Source organism: Epinephelus moara, chromosome 8 (assembly GCF_006386435.1).
Source record: "Epinephelus moara isolate mb chromosome 8, YSFRI_EMoa_1.0, whole genome shotgun sequence".
NCBI lineage: Eukaryota > Metazoa > Chordata > Actinopteri > Perciformes > Serranidae > Epinephelus > Epinephelus moara.
Window position 1 is genome coordinate 43006546 of NC_065513.1, and position 12590 is coordinate 43019135.

Below are 12590 nucleotides of genomic sequence, written 5' to 3' on the forward strand. Positions count from 1 at the left end.
TATGACGTGCATGGCCGTAACTAGCTATGAGGTACCCGAGGTAAATACCTCGGTTACTATTTCCTGGGATTTTTTATAAAAATATACATTTTACAAAAAAATATGAAAATCTAATTCATAGAAAGATCACAAATTATATTAACCGCTACAGCCGACAATCAGGAGTTGTGTTTCTAAAAAAAAAAAAAAAAAAAAAAGGAGTTGTGTTTCTGCATATGAGGTCTCGTAACCTTTAGCCTTACACGTCACGCCGCAGCGCGTCACGTGTACCGGCACTGACTGGACATGTTTTGGGGTGAAGAAGAAGAGATTCTCCGCGTGTGCTGAGACCTAAATGAGAGGTAAGGAACGAACTACGAACATAGGCTACTCGCCAGTTCGCGCATCTGTCATGATAATAGTTTTGTTGAAACAAAAAGAAAACACTATTTTGCAGCAGCTGTATGTACTTGCCCAAGACAAATTTCAACTCGGGGGACAATAAAGTTTATCTCATCTCATCGTCATCTCATCTCATCTCACTGGCTAACGTTAGCTAGTGTAATGTAACGAGAAGGAGATGTGTTGCACTGCGTGAGGCAAATGGTGGTCACACCAGATACTGACTGGTTTTCTGACTCCCACAGACCCCCCGATAAAGCAAAAGTGCACATTTCAGGGTGGCTTTTTATTGTGGCCAGCCTATGCAATATTCATGCTGTCTAATCAGCATCGTGATATGCCACACCTGTGAGGTGTTATGAATTATCTCTGTAAGGGATAATGTATAGTTCGGAGGTTGTTATGGAGAAATAAACCCCGACAGGATGTATGGAACCCCTTGGCTTCGCGTCGGGGTTCCATACATCCTGAAGGGGTTTATTTCTCCATAACAACCGATAGCCTATATATCTATATCTGAGAGTGCCAAAAGTAAGAAAAAATAAAGAATCCAGTCAACAACATTATGTGATTGTGTATTTGTGTAATTGCACAGTTTAAAACACTATTTATTTTACTTTTTATTCATAAATAAGTGCTCAAAATTTTTTTGATCGCACTCTTTGCGCGCTCGCATGGTTTGTACCTCACTAGTTTCATAACCCTGGTTACGGCCCTGATGACGTGCAAGGTACACTGCAACTTCAGCCTGTTACATGCATTGTCTCATTTCAAAATACACTTCAGCTTTCACAGGAAATGTATAGTTTGCATACAGTCTCTTTCAAAATAAAAGCACGACGTTGGCACCACACTGCATATTGACCTTTTTTTCCTTCAACAACGAACACACGTGGTTGGGTTTAGGAAAAAAAGAACAGAGTCTGGCTTTATGGTCTTCTGGGAAGAGAACACCAGCCTCCTGGGTGAAAGTCAGTGATTGTTAGATCTATCCATCACCCCTCCCACCTGTCCTACTTGGACTTCTGCCTTCTTAACTATCGTTGTTATTCCACTAAGTTTCCCCCTGACAACGCTGGGCACTGTTAAACAATAACTGCGACCAGCTGCGTGTCATGTCGATGTAAAAGGAGGGCTTTATTCGTCTGTGTCTGACACTGGAAGTCACTGACCAAGCACTGGATTTTGAAGACTTCAGACTGATACCAGGTTGAAACAACTGGTGATGAAAGGCTACAAGTAGCCATAGCTTTGTTTTGATGGGTCACAAGGTTAAATGCTTTCTAGAAACACTTTCTCTTCAAGCAGCTGTGAGGTTTTATTATTATCTTTTTAAGTTTGACACATTGATGTCCAGCAGCACCAACTGCAGCATCTTTAAAACTCAATTTTGATCATTTTCCCGTCTACAAAATGACATTTTGACCTGCTGCTCATGTCTGTCAGAACATGTTCAGATTCACTTGACTAAAGTGTCAAACAAACAGGCCATGTGACATCATCATCACCTTCAACTGTGCCTCTGACGGGGCAAAAACAAACTGCTGACTAACAGAGCTGCAGACAGGACGGTGTGACGTGTCAGTGACTCTGTCCAGGTCTGATTTTGGAAACGTTTCCCATCTAATAACAGCAAGATTTCACATCTGACCAAACCCAGATGATTTATGGGAAATATCTGGTGTCTCTCACTCTGTTCGAAGCAGCTAATGACCATGATGTTGTTCAAGCATGCAGCCAGTGAGCTGACTGGTTCCTGGGTCACAGCTCCGCTAAAACAACACCTCGTCCACCCAAAAACATCATTCTAACAACATGAGCAAACGCCACGTTCAAAACCACATTTTCATATCCAGCCCAAACTATTTTAAAACTATTTCCCACAGGTTTTTTCTCTCTCAGCGGGGCGGCAGGGTGTCAGACGGACCAGATCGTTACTGAGAGGTCACAGGTTCAACTCTCACACGACTCCCTGGTTTTCCTGCCAAAGTGCCTTCGAGCCAGAAGACTAATTACTCTTTGCAAACAGCTTGAGACAACCACTTAAAGTGAAAAGAAATGATACTAAATCCAAACCACAACTGCTCTTTAATGTCCAGATAATTCAAAGCACATTGAGTTTCCTCGTGTGAGAAACGCTCAACTAATGAAGTTTGACTTGACTTCACTTAAACGCCTCTTGATGCAATCAAAAGCCCCATTTAACGTTCAGACTGTTAAAACATGTTCGAAACCAGAGTTAAACACCGAACACTGAATCCAAACCTTCTCTGTGAAGACATGCACAAACATAATTAACCATATTGGTGTTTTTACCTAAAACTCATGTTGATTAAACATTGCCACTGACCATTTTCTAAATCAGCCAATTATTTCTAGATTGATTTCCCTCCTTCAGGGCAGACGCGGGCTCCGTTTGATTTCTGAGAAAGTGTCAGCAGATAGAGAATCCATCACGGTCACAATTTAGACAACTTTATTTTCTCTGTCAAAGTGACTCTCAGGGGAAGAGGGGGAGTGAAAACAGTGAGAGGGAGAATATGAGGAGGATAAATAACTAAAGGAGGAAAAGAAAAATAGACACAAAATAAAAGAAGACAAAATGTAAAGTCAGAGAGAGAGAGAGAGGGAGGAGGAGGAGGAGAGGGGGAGGGGAAATGTCAGCTGTATGACATAATGCTTATTTAATAAAGAAGAAAATACATCAAGCTAAAATACTGAGAGGGCCCAAAAGAAAAGAAAGAGTCTGAAAGAGAGACAAGAAATTAAAAGAGGAAAACAGAAGCAAGCTGGAGAAATAAAGCACACATACTGTATATACACTACACATGCACTCCAGGAGCAGAATATTTAACAGCAGCACAACAACAGAAAAACCTTTCAGCCCATTTTATTTCAAGTCTCGCTGTTCGAGAAGGTTGGTGACTTGCATCACCCAGAAAGACGAGGACAGCCAAACCAATACCACATTTGTTGCCTGGTGGTGTTGCGACATGAAAAAAAAAAGTCATATATACATACATATATATATATATGTATGTATAAATTAAAAAAATCATTTTAATCTGGCTTGTTAACAAAGAGTAGCATTTCAGTCAATTTTATTCTTACTGTTTATTTTAATTAAATTTAGTTAGTTAGTTAAAATTTAGTTAGTTTCTTTTTATTCTAAGAATTTTTAATCATTTTTTGTTGTTTGTTTGTTTTGTTTGGTATGTTTTTTTAATATTTTATTGTCTTATTGTTGTAATTTTCTACTCTTGCAAAACTTTATGTGTAGTTGTTTGTGTTATCCTTTAAATTGTGTCTGTGTCATTCCAGTTTTGTCATGTGAAGCACTCTGGGCTTCATGCTTTGTATAAAAGGTACTATTTAAATAAAGTTGAGTTAATGCAGCTTTAAAAACAGGAAAAGGTGACACTTATGATATTATGATATCCAAGATCTAAAACATCTAGTCTAATATCAAGATAGATATAATATCAATAAATTGCTCAGCCCTATATTACAATAGTACACTGTAAACCCCAATTCATCCATGACACAAAATTTAATGTAAAGCCTACACAAATGTCCGATTGTCAAAATGACACAAAGACTTTGTTCACTTGATACAAAAACTCCTCACTTGAGAGCTTGAGATAATGTTTTATTTAATTTGACTGAAATCTATAAAGCCAGTTTAGTTTAATCAGTTTAAATCCCAGTATCAAGAAATGGTGTTTAAAATGTGTGCTCGATGTTTTCGATGTTCATATGACAAGAGTTAAATGCTCAAACAACAAAAAACTTATGTTAAACTGACACAAAACTCTCGTCAGACAAGGGTCCTGTTACACATTTATTTCTGTGTCTGGTGAATTCAAAATATTTATGTTACTGTATTGTACTAACCTAAAGGTTTTGAGTGTAAGCTGTTTCCAAAAACTTTTATGTTGAGTGAGTGAACTGGTTTTTTGTGCTGCAGTCCTTTACTTTTACGCTACGTGCACATTTCTAAACATCTAGCCTTTTAAAAGAGACACTGGCCGTCGACAACAAGACGAAATCAGAGCATGTATGAAAACAGATGCTGTCTGACACTGGATTCATTTGTCCTAAAGTTTAACAGCAAACCTGCAACAAACAAAGTTGCAGTGTATAAAATCCATGGCAAACATGGTGTGAAGCCATTTTATATTTCAGCACAAAAAGTACGATTTCAGCAACGTTTGATGAGAATCCATTTTCACAGTTTTGGCAGCAGCAGTTCTTGTGCATGAAAAGTATACCGGCACAGATTTAAAAAAAAAAAACACTGTGGATGCATGTATTTCCTCTGTTAGTGTGAGTGAGAGAGAGTTCTGATACAGATCAGAAATGTTGGAGAGAGCAGTTCGTTCAGCCAGACAGGTCCAACTGAGCCTGCTGAAGATGTGTGTGTGTGTGTGTGTGTGTGTGTGTGTGGGTGTTTTATTAATTCTTTCCACACCGGGGGAGGGGTGGGGTGGTGTTGGATTCATGTGAAAACACAGCCAGGAGGGACCAGGCTATAAATCAAACATACCCAGTGACCTCCCAGGATAAAAAGAGGGAGCGAGGGGTCTACAAACATGCAGCGGCTTGTATGTATTTAAAACAAATGTATGTGTTTAATACATACACGCTGCTACATCCAGGCGGGGCTGTGTTATAAATCAAACACATCCAACAGGCTCTCAGGTATGAAAAATAAAGACCCCCGCTGCCTTACAGCAGCGTGGTTGAGCTTAAAATTGTTCGTCTGGCAGATCAGTGGGACGCAATATCGTCCGCTCTCTGATCTTTCCTCTGTTCTGTTTTCATACAAAGCAAAAATAGCTTTATGATCAGCGTTCAAATAATAACACACATACGAGCAGTGTGAGGGTATAAATCAAACAACCCAAATACCTTACAAGGTGTAATAATGTGTCTGCATGCGTATAAACATGTTTATCTAAAACATTCATGCTGACAGAGGGTCCACAATTTCAGTGTGGTCTGGCCCAACTCAGCGGCCATTTTCTGGGGTTTGCAGAGTCGACGACCAAAATGACTTTTCAGGCAGTTAGATAATCATCTAACAAGTCAGAGCTGCAACAGCCAGTGATTTGAAACTTTCATCAAAGCCAGTTAACCGAAGAAGGAAAACATCTCAGTGGAGAAAGTGTGCTTCAGGTCATCCAGTCCATTTTTCAGTCTTTCAACTGATCTTTGAACTTTATCTTCAACTTAGCATTTCGGGCATATTCAGAAGCGTTGTATAAGAGGCCCACAGAAGTGATCAGGCCCAGAAAATCAAGCCCAACCCTGCATGAACTTTCAAAGTTTCTGTCCAAGACTCTCCCGAGCCAGAACCACAGCAGCAGTTTTGGACCTGAGCCCGATCAAGACATGAATTTCTACTGTAAAAAAGGTCTATTTCAATATTCATACACTTATTACAAGCTCAGGGCTGATTTGTTTCCTCGCACCGCTTCTTTTTTTTCTTTTCCTTCCATTATTTCAATAGTCTGTCATCAGCATTGTGTCTCATGCACAACAGGTATAGCAGAGCGGGCTGTGCCCCCAAGTGCGGCTCCATCTTCCAGTGCCCATGGTGGTCCAAGGTGATGCAGTCAACACCACAGAAAACGCGGCCCTTTCATATTGGCATGATAGACAGCTGGTTGCCGTTATTGTTTAACAGCGCCCAGTGGCGTCAGAGGGAAACACGGCGGGACAGCAGTGACAGTTATGGCAATGGAAGTCCGAGTAGGGCAGGTGGAGGGTGGAGGTGGATGAGTCCAACAACCACTGACTTTCACCCGGGAGGCCGGTGTGTGCTTCCCATATGCTTGTAAAGCCAAACCCTGTTCTTTTTCCTAAACCCAACCATGTGCTTCTGTTGCCCAAGCCCAACCACGTGCAAGTCGTAGTGTTGTACCAACGTAGTGCTTTTATTTTGAAAGAGACTGTATGCAAAATGTACATTTCCTGTGAAAACAGAAGTGTATTTTGAAAACAGACAATGCATGTAACAGGATGAAGTTGACACGGCGTCCCAGAACGTCAACAACCAACACACCCAGGGTACCTTGGACATCAGATGACAATGTGGTAAGTCAATGACCAAATGTCGGTATGAGACGAGGTCGGAGTGAGAGTGTGTTGATGTGGTCTAGATGGTGACCATTACTCTCTGCTGTATGTTTCGCACAACTCTCACACTGCTAGGGAGGTAGAAGCAGATGCTGCCAAACAAGTCGTTGCGCCCCCCTCTCTCTGTCTCTTTTTTTTTGTTGCCCCCCCCAGTTTCTCTTTCCCTCTTTATTTAGTCCCATGTAACTGCTATTTATGCAAGAGAACTGCCAGTTTCATTACATTTAATGAAATGTCAGATGAAGCAGCCAGAGCTAGTCAGTGGATTTGGATGAGAAGGAATAATGTCAGTTGGGGGCCAGCAGGGGGAACTACTAAGCAGGGTACATAACTTCTTGAGATCAGGTGGAGAGATCCACCAATCGGTCCTCTCAGGAGAAAATCCAGGAAGAGGAAGGTTATTTAAGTGTGGGAGTGGCCTATTTGAATCCCTTTTGTTTGAGACCATGCTGCAAGGTGAGTGTGTTAGCTGATCCTGTGAGTTAATCTATCTCCTTTAACTTTAGCTTATATTATAGTTATGCTATGTAACGTGTGAAATAGAGTATGGTGAATGTGCTAGGAAAGGTAGTATCAGCACTGTCACTACCTGGAGCTCGCATGTACAAAGCCTGGGTTTGTTGAAGGTGGCAGTGCTGTTTGGGCTGAGAAAGCCATGTGAAGGTAAGGTAAAGGAGGTTATTGGGTTGGTGTGGGGAGCAGTGAGACCTGGCATTAGGGGAGTGTCTCTGGGACGCCAGAGATCACTGTCTAGCCTTTTGGAGGTGTCGTGGGACCAACTAGACGAAACACTGGTGAAACGAGGTTCCCACCTGATGACCCCAAAGACATGCTAGTTATCACTGCTCACTGGTCTGTATAGTTAAGCCTTGCCATAATAGCTTATCATAGGGCTCAGGAGGTTATTCACTGAGTGTTGATCCTTTCTCTAGAGCACAAACTTCTTGTGTTTATTTTAAAAAAGAAAATGAATAAATTAATTAATATTAAAAAAAAAAAAGAATAAAATTGGTGAGAAGCCGACCCGAGGCCGGAACCCAACGGGTTGGTTCGGGCTAATTGGGCTCAGACAGAGAATTAAAGCTCAAGCATAAAGACTCAAAGGAGAATGATGTAAACCAGAATGCAATGTAGCTACAGGGCAAGCTGGAGTATAAGTAAGGAGGTAACTGTCTTTCTCTTTTAATGTCATAATCTGTGACGAGGTCTAAAGACTAAACACTGATTAGCTGCACTTCAGCTGAAGAGGAAATATCCTGCTTTTTCTTTGAAGATATTTTTCTGTTCATCAACAGGAAGTGGAGCGAACTACAAAAAATATTTTAAGAACTTTTCCCTCTACCATTGAAAGGGGAACTCCAAACCTAATTAATTAGTCTACAAAAAACTGTCAGGAGTCAATCCTCTCTTAGCTCTCTGTTAGTTCAGTTTGTAGGCCCTGCCCTTTCATTTTTGTCATACCTAACTGCTGGCACAAAAGACAGGTGCGGATGAACTGGAATTATTCTGGAGCTGAGACTTAATGAAAACACTTCTTGCAGCAAGAACTTTATCTGGTGAGTACATTTAACTGATAATAAATGCCACAAATAACCAAAAGGATACAGGATATGTGTGTATATGTAGCCCATGACATTAATTTGATTAATGAAAAGAGTTTTCTGATCATATGCAGGTGTCAGAATGGTCTCGCCAGATCTAAAGACCGAAACTATGAGAGTACTGCTGTAACAGATACAACAACTTGAGGTAAGTACAGTATTGTTTCACTATGTGACAAGGAAATAGTAAAAAGAAAAATCAAGCAACCATTTTATAGGCTCCTTAAACACTTTGTATCTTTATATATTGTGATATTTTGAATATTTTGACTGATGCTTAATATCCTATTGTTTTATAAACTGGGCCCAGTGTGTGACCCTGACCTCGGGAACCCACTGGTTGTTATGGTTGCTACTGGTTTGTAAATGTTAATTGTTGTTGCTGTAATTTGTGTTACTGTAATTGAGGCATTCTCTGACACAAGAATATCCTTCGGGATAAATGAAATTATATTGTTTGGAATTGAATGGAATTGAATATTATTTATGATTTGAGGCACTTTCTAGGTTTTATATTCAGGGGCTGTATTTAGAAACATTCTGAGAACAGTCTTAGAGGGCTCCTAACTTAGCCTGAAAGGTTTTAATCTTTTAATCTAAGTCTTAGCTTAGGAGTGATTTATGAAATTTCTCAGAGCAACTGTGAGCAAGGAAGGAACAGAAACGTTTACCTCAGTGAGGAGGTGTGGTCGACCCCATTGCTAAGTATGACACATTCTTTTAACAGATGTGATTGGTTGTCACAGACATGCCCCTTCGTGAGCCTGCAAGGTGTGGACACCCAGTGGAAATGAAATTAACTGCCGACTGTGAAAGTGTTGTCATTGTGTAGTATGATCACTAAAATGTGTCACACCTAGCAACGGGGTCAACCACACCTCCTCATTAAGGTAAAAGTTTCTGTCCCTTCCTTGCTCAGAGAGAACTTTTCTAAATCACTCCTAAGATAGGACTCCTTACTAAAAAAATCAGGCTAAGTTAGGAGCTCTCTGAGAGTGCTCTCAGAATGTTTGTGAATGTGGAGAATATTTTGTCTTTCTGCCATTTTCTCCTCTGATTAAGAAACTCTTAAGCCTTTTAAAACTCCTCCTCTCTACTCCTTCTGGCCCTGACACACCAAGCAACGGTCAGCTGTCGACCAAAGTCGGGGCATCGGTGAGTGTCTGTCGCCCTGGTTTTTGCGGTGTGTCCCGCACCGTCGGCACTTTTTTTCGGCCATTTGAGCATGTTGAATCTGCGGCGGAGCTTGTCGGTGAGAGAGATCACTCTGATTGGCTGTTCAGGTTTTATTTCCTTGCCCCTGTAGCGAGTGAATCTGCCTGTAGTTTAGTTTAGTTTAGTTTAGTTTACTGGTTTAGTTGACAGGGACCATGTACAGAACAGGTTCTATACCAGAGTTAGCTGAATAGCTAATTTGCATCTGTGGTCCCTGGGCAGGGAAACCAGGGCTAACCGGTGCTTCCTCCTCAGGCTCCACTTCACTCAGCTGCCCCACAGACCCGCTGCTTCTTCCCACTTTAACCTGAATAACAAACCGGAGCTAGCTGGGAGCGGCTAGCGGAGCGTTAGCCGCAGCATGACCGGAGGGAAGCACAGCCAGTTAGCCTCCGCTAGTCTCTGAGCTAGCCCCGGCTCTCCGTTTGGATCCAACCGGAGCACCGAGCCCTGGTTTGTTATTCAGGTTAAAGTGGGAAGAAGCAGCGGGTTTATCGGGCAGCTGAGTGAAGTGGAGCCTGCGGAGGAAACACCGGGACCGTCTGGATGTAATAGTCCGTGGAGGTGCTGCGGTGCTCGGCTGCACAGATAGGAAACCCCTCGGCTGACAGGATGTACCACTCTCTCACTCCGCTCTCTCTCACGCAGGCGCAGAACGTACGTGCTACTTGGCCGTCGGATGTAGTCCGTGTAGTGTGTTCAAATGCAACTGACACAGGGCGACGTGAGGGCGACGTAGACGACGCAACAGTTGGCTTTCGTCGCCGCTAGTTCTTTGATGTCGGTTTGGTGTGTCCGCACCTTAACAGTTTTTCACTTTAGGAGCTTTCTTAAGGACTGAGATGCTCTGTGAATGACTTTTATCTTTACCAGGACCTATAGTTTTAACTTCAAGTGGAAATTCATAGTAAACGTCACAATTCTAAGAATTGAAGAGCCTGTCAGTGGCAAAAACAAGTACTTTCAATGAACACAAATTGACAGCCACACCTGCCCTGAGTGGTTATGTTGTAGTCTGATTTGCAGATGCCAGCTGCAGCACTCTCTCTCAATACTGGACCAATTTAAAAACATGTTGCTCACATTTTTCACTTGAACACATAAACATGAAAAATAGGGTCCACGTTGAAAAATCCCAAAGCTCCAATGTTTTTTTCTTGTACTTTCATGATTTATGATTTGGCTACTAAAACAGTGCTTTAAATACTTTGTTTTATTAAATACTTGCTGAGGCCCTTAACAAAAAGCTAATATGATTTAGATACTCTTGGCAAACTATGCCTGGTAACGTGGTAACTGACTGATGGTAACTACGTAATGGTATTTCCTTAAACCCAACAGGTACAGCTATTACAACTCTCCACCCATCCACCCATCCATTCACCTCGCACAAAATGGCATTCGGTAAGTCAAGTAGGACTTCATATCATAAATACTTTCTGTTCCATGAAGTCACATGATAAAGAAGAATGAAGGCAGTGGGCCAAACCCTTAATAACACAGCTGCAGACTCAGAGAATGGAAAGTTAAAAACCTTATAAGTTACTAAGTATAGAATTTTAATGTGAATATAGCATCTTTGAAGTTATTCTGATGGCATTAGTTTCTGCTCAGAGAACAATGAGTCCATTCATCGCAGTGTCCCAGGGTTGAATCTGTGGGTGGGAAGGGTGTAGAAGCAACAGATTGTCACTCAGACCTCATCACATTTGACGTTCGCCCATGGACAAAACATCAACAAAACATCATGTAGGTGTTTCCAGCAGGGAAAGTGTCACCAAATCCAGATATTTTAAGCCAAACACAATCTTTTCTGATCTATAACCAAGCAGTTTTTGTGCCTACATAAAACCACACAGTAACCACATCATTGTTGAAATGTTAAATTTTGCCAATGGCCATTTAGTTTGCACTAGTGAGTTTAGCAGGAGCCTTCTAAATTACGCCTTTAGCACTGATAAAACCCACTAATGCCTATTTAATATAGCAAATATTTGAAAAGCATTGGGTTTAAATGTTCAAAAACTGAACTGAACACAAAACTGGGTTTAAAGGAGCATTTAACTAAGCAATAAGTGAATATGGTCAACTAAATTTATTGGCAAAACAGAGTATTTCCAAAGCTGAAAATGCTGCCCAAATTTTCAGAAAGCAAGGCACAGATAGAATCCTAAGGTTCGAAATTTGAAAATTTTAGGTTTACCTGACCAAAAATTACAGCCTTACATTTTCCCACAGATTGGCTAAAGTGGTCATCTCGGAACGTAACTGGAACTCAAATTGAATGCTTGTATTCATGTTTACCACAACAACAAAAAAGGACAAAAGATGTATGTTTAATATTGACCCTGACTTGAATGGATCTTTGTAATGTGGAAAGGGTAACATGTAGTGCTGCAATTATTTTCATCAATTCTGCAGCTCTACAGGCCAAAGCAGCAGCAGGCAGCTGTTTTCAGTAGACAAGCTTTTATAAACTCTCTGTACACTTGCTTTCCAACAGTGGTAACAAAAAAAGTGGCAAATTGATGAGGAAAGCTAATAGTCCAGAGGCAAGACCTCCCTACTACCAGAAGAAATACCAAAATTTTTTTCCTCTGCGCCGCAGATAGATGCGGCTGTAGAGTAGGCATTATGTTTTCGGGTTGTCTGTCCGTTCATCCCATTCTCGTGAACTTGATGTCTCACGAATGCCTTGAGGGATTTTTTTTTTGCAAATTTGGCACAAATGTCCACTTGGACTCAATGATGAAATGATTAGAATTTTGCTATAGGTCAACGGTCAAGGTCACTATGACCCCGTCTGTCCTATTCTCGTGAACCCTGTATCTTAAGAACGACTGTAACTTATTTCTTCACTTTGGTACAAACATCCACTTGGACTCAACCATGAAATAATTAATGGTCAAAAATCAAGGTCACTGTGACCTTGCGTCCATTTAGTTCTCGACAAACGCTATATCTCAAGAACACCTTAGTGGAATTTCTTCAAATTTGCCACTAATGTCAACTTGGACCAAATAATGAACTTATCAGAGTTTGGTGTTCATAGATCAAAGTTCAAGGTCACTGTGACCTTACAAAACATGTTTTTGATGATAACTCAATAATTATTAAGCTAATTATGACAACATATCATCAACATCAAAATGGTCAAATAGAATAAATCGATGAAGTGATGACATTTCATATCCAAAGGGCAAAGGTCAACTTCACTGTGACATCACAATGTTGTGCATAAACACTCTTCTG

General features: G+C 41.0%; 1 protein-coding gene across 2 annotated transcripts in view; it reads right to left on the reverse strand.

Moving 5' to 3' along the window:
* The window catches only part of prdm6 (PR domain containing 6), a 189385-nt gene that overhangs the window by 56595 nt on the left and 120200 nt on the right, over positions 1–12590 (reverse strand). The window lies entirely within an intron of this gene.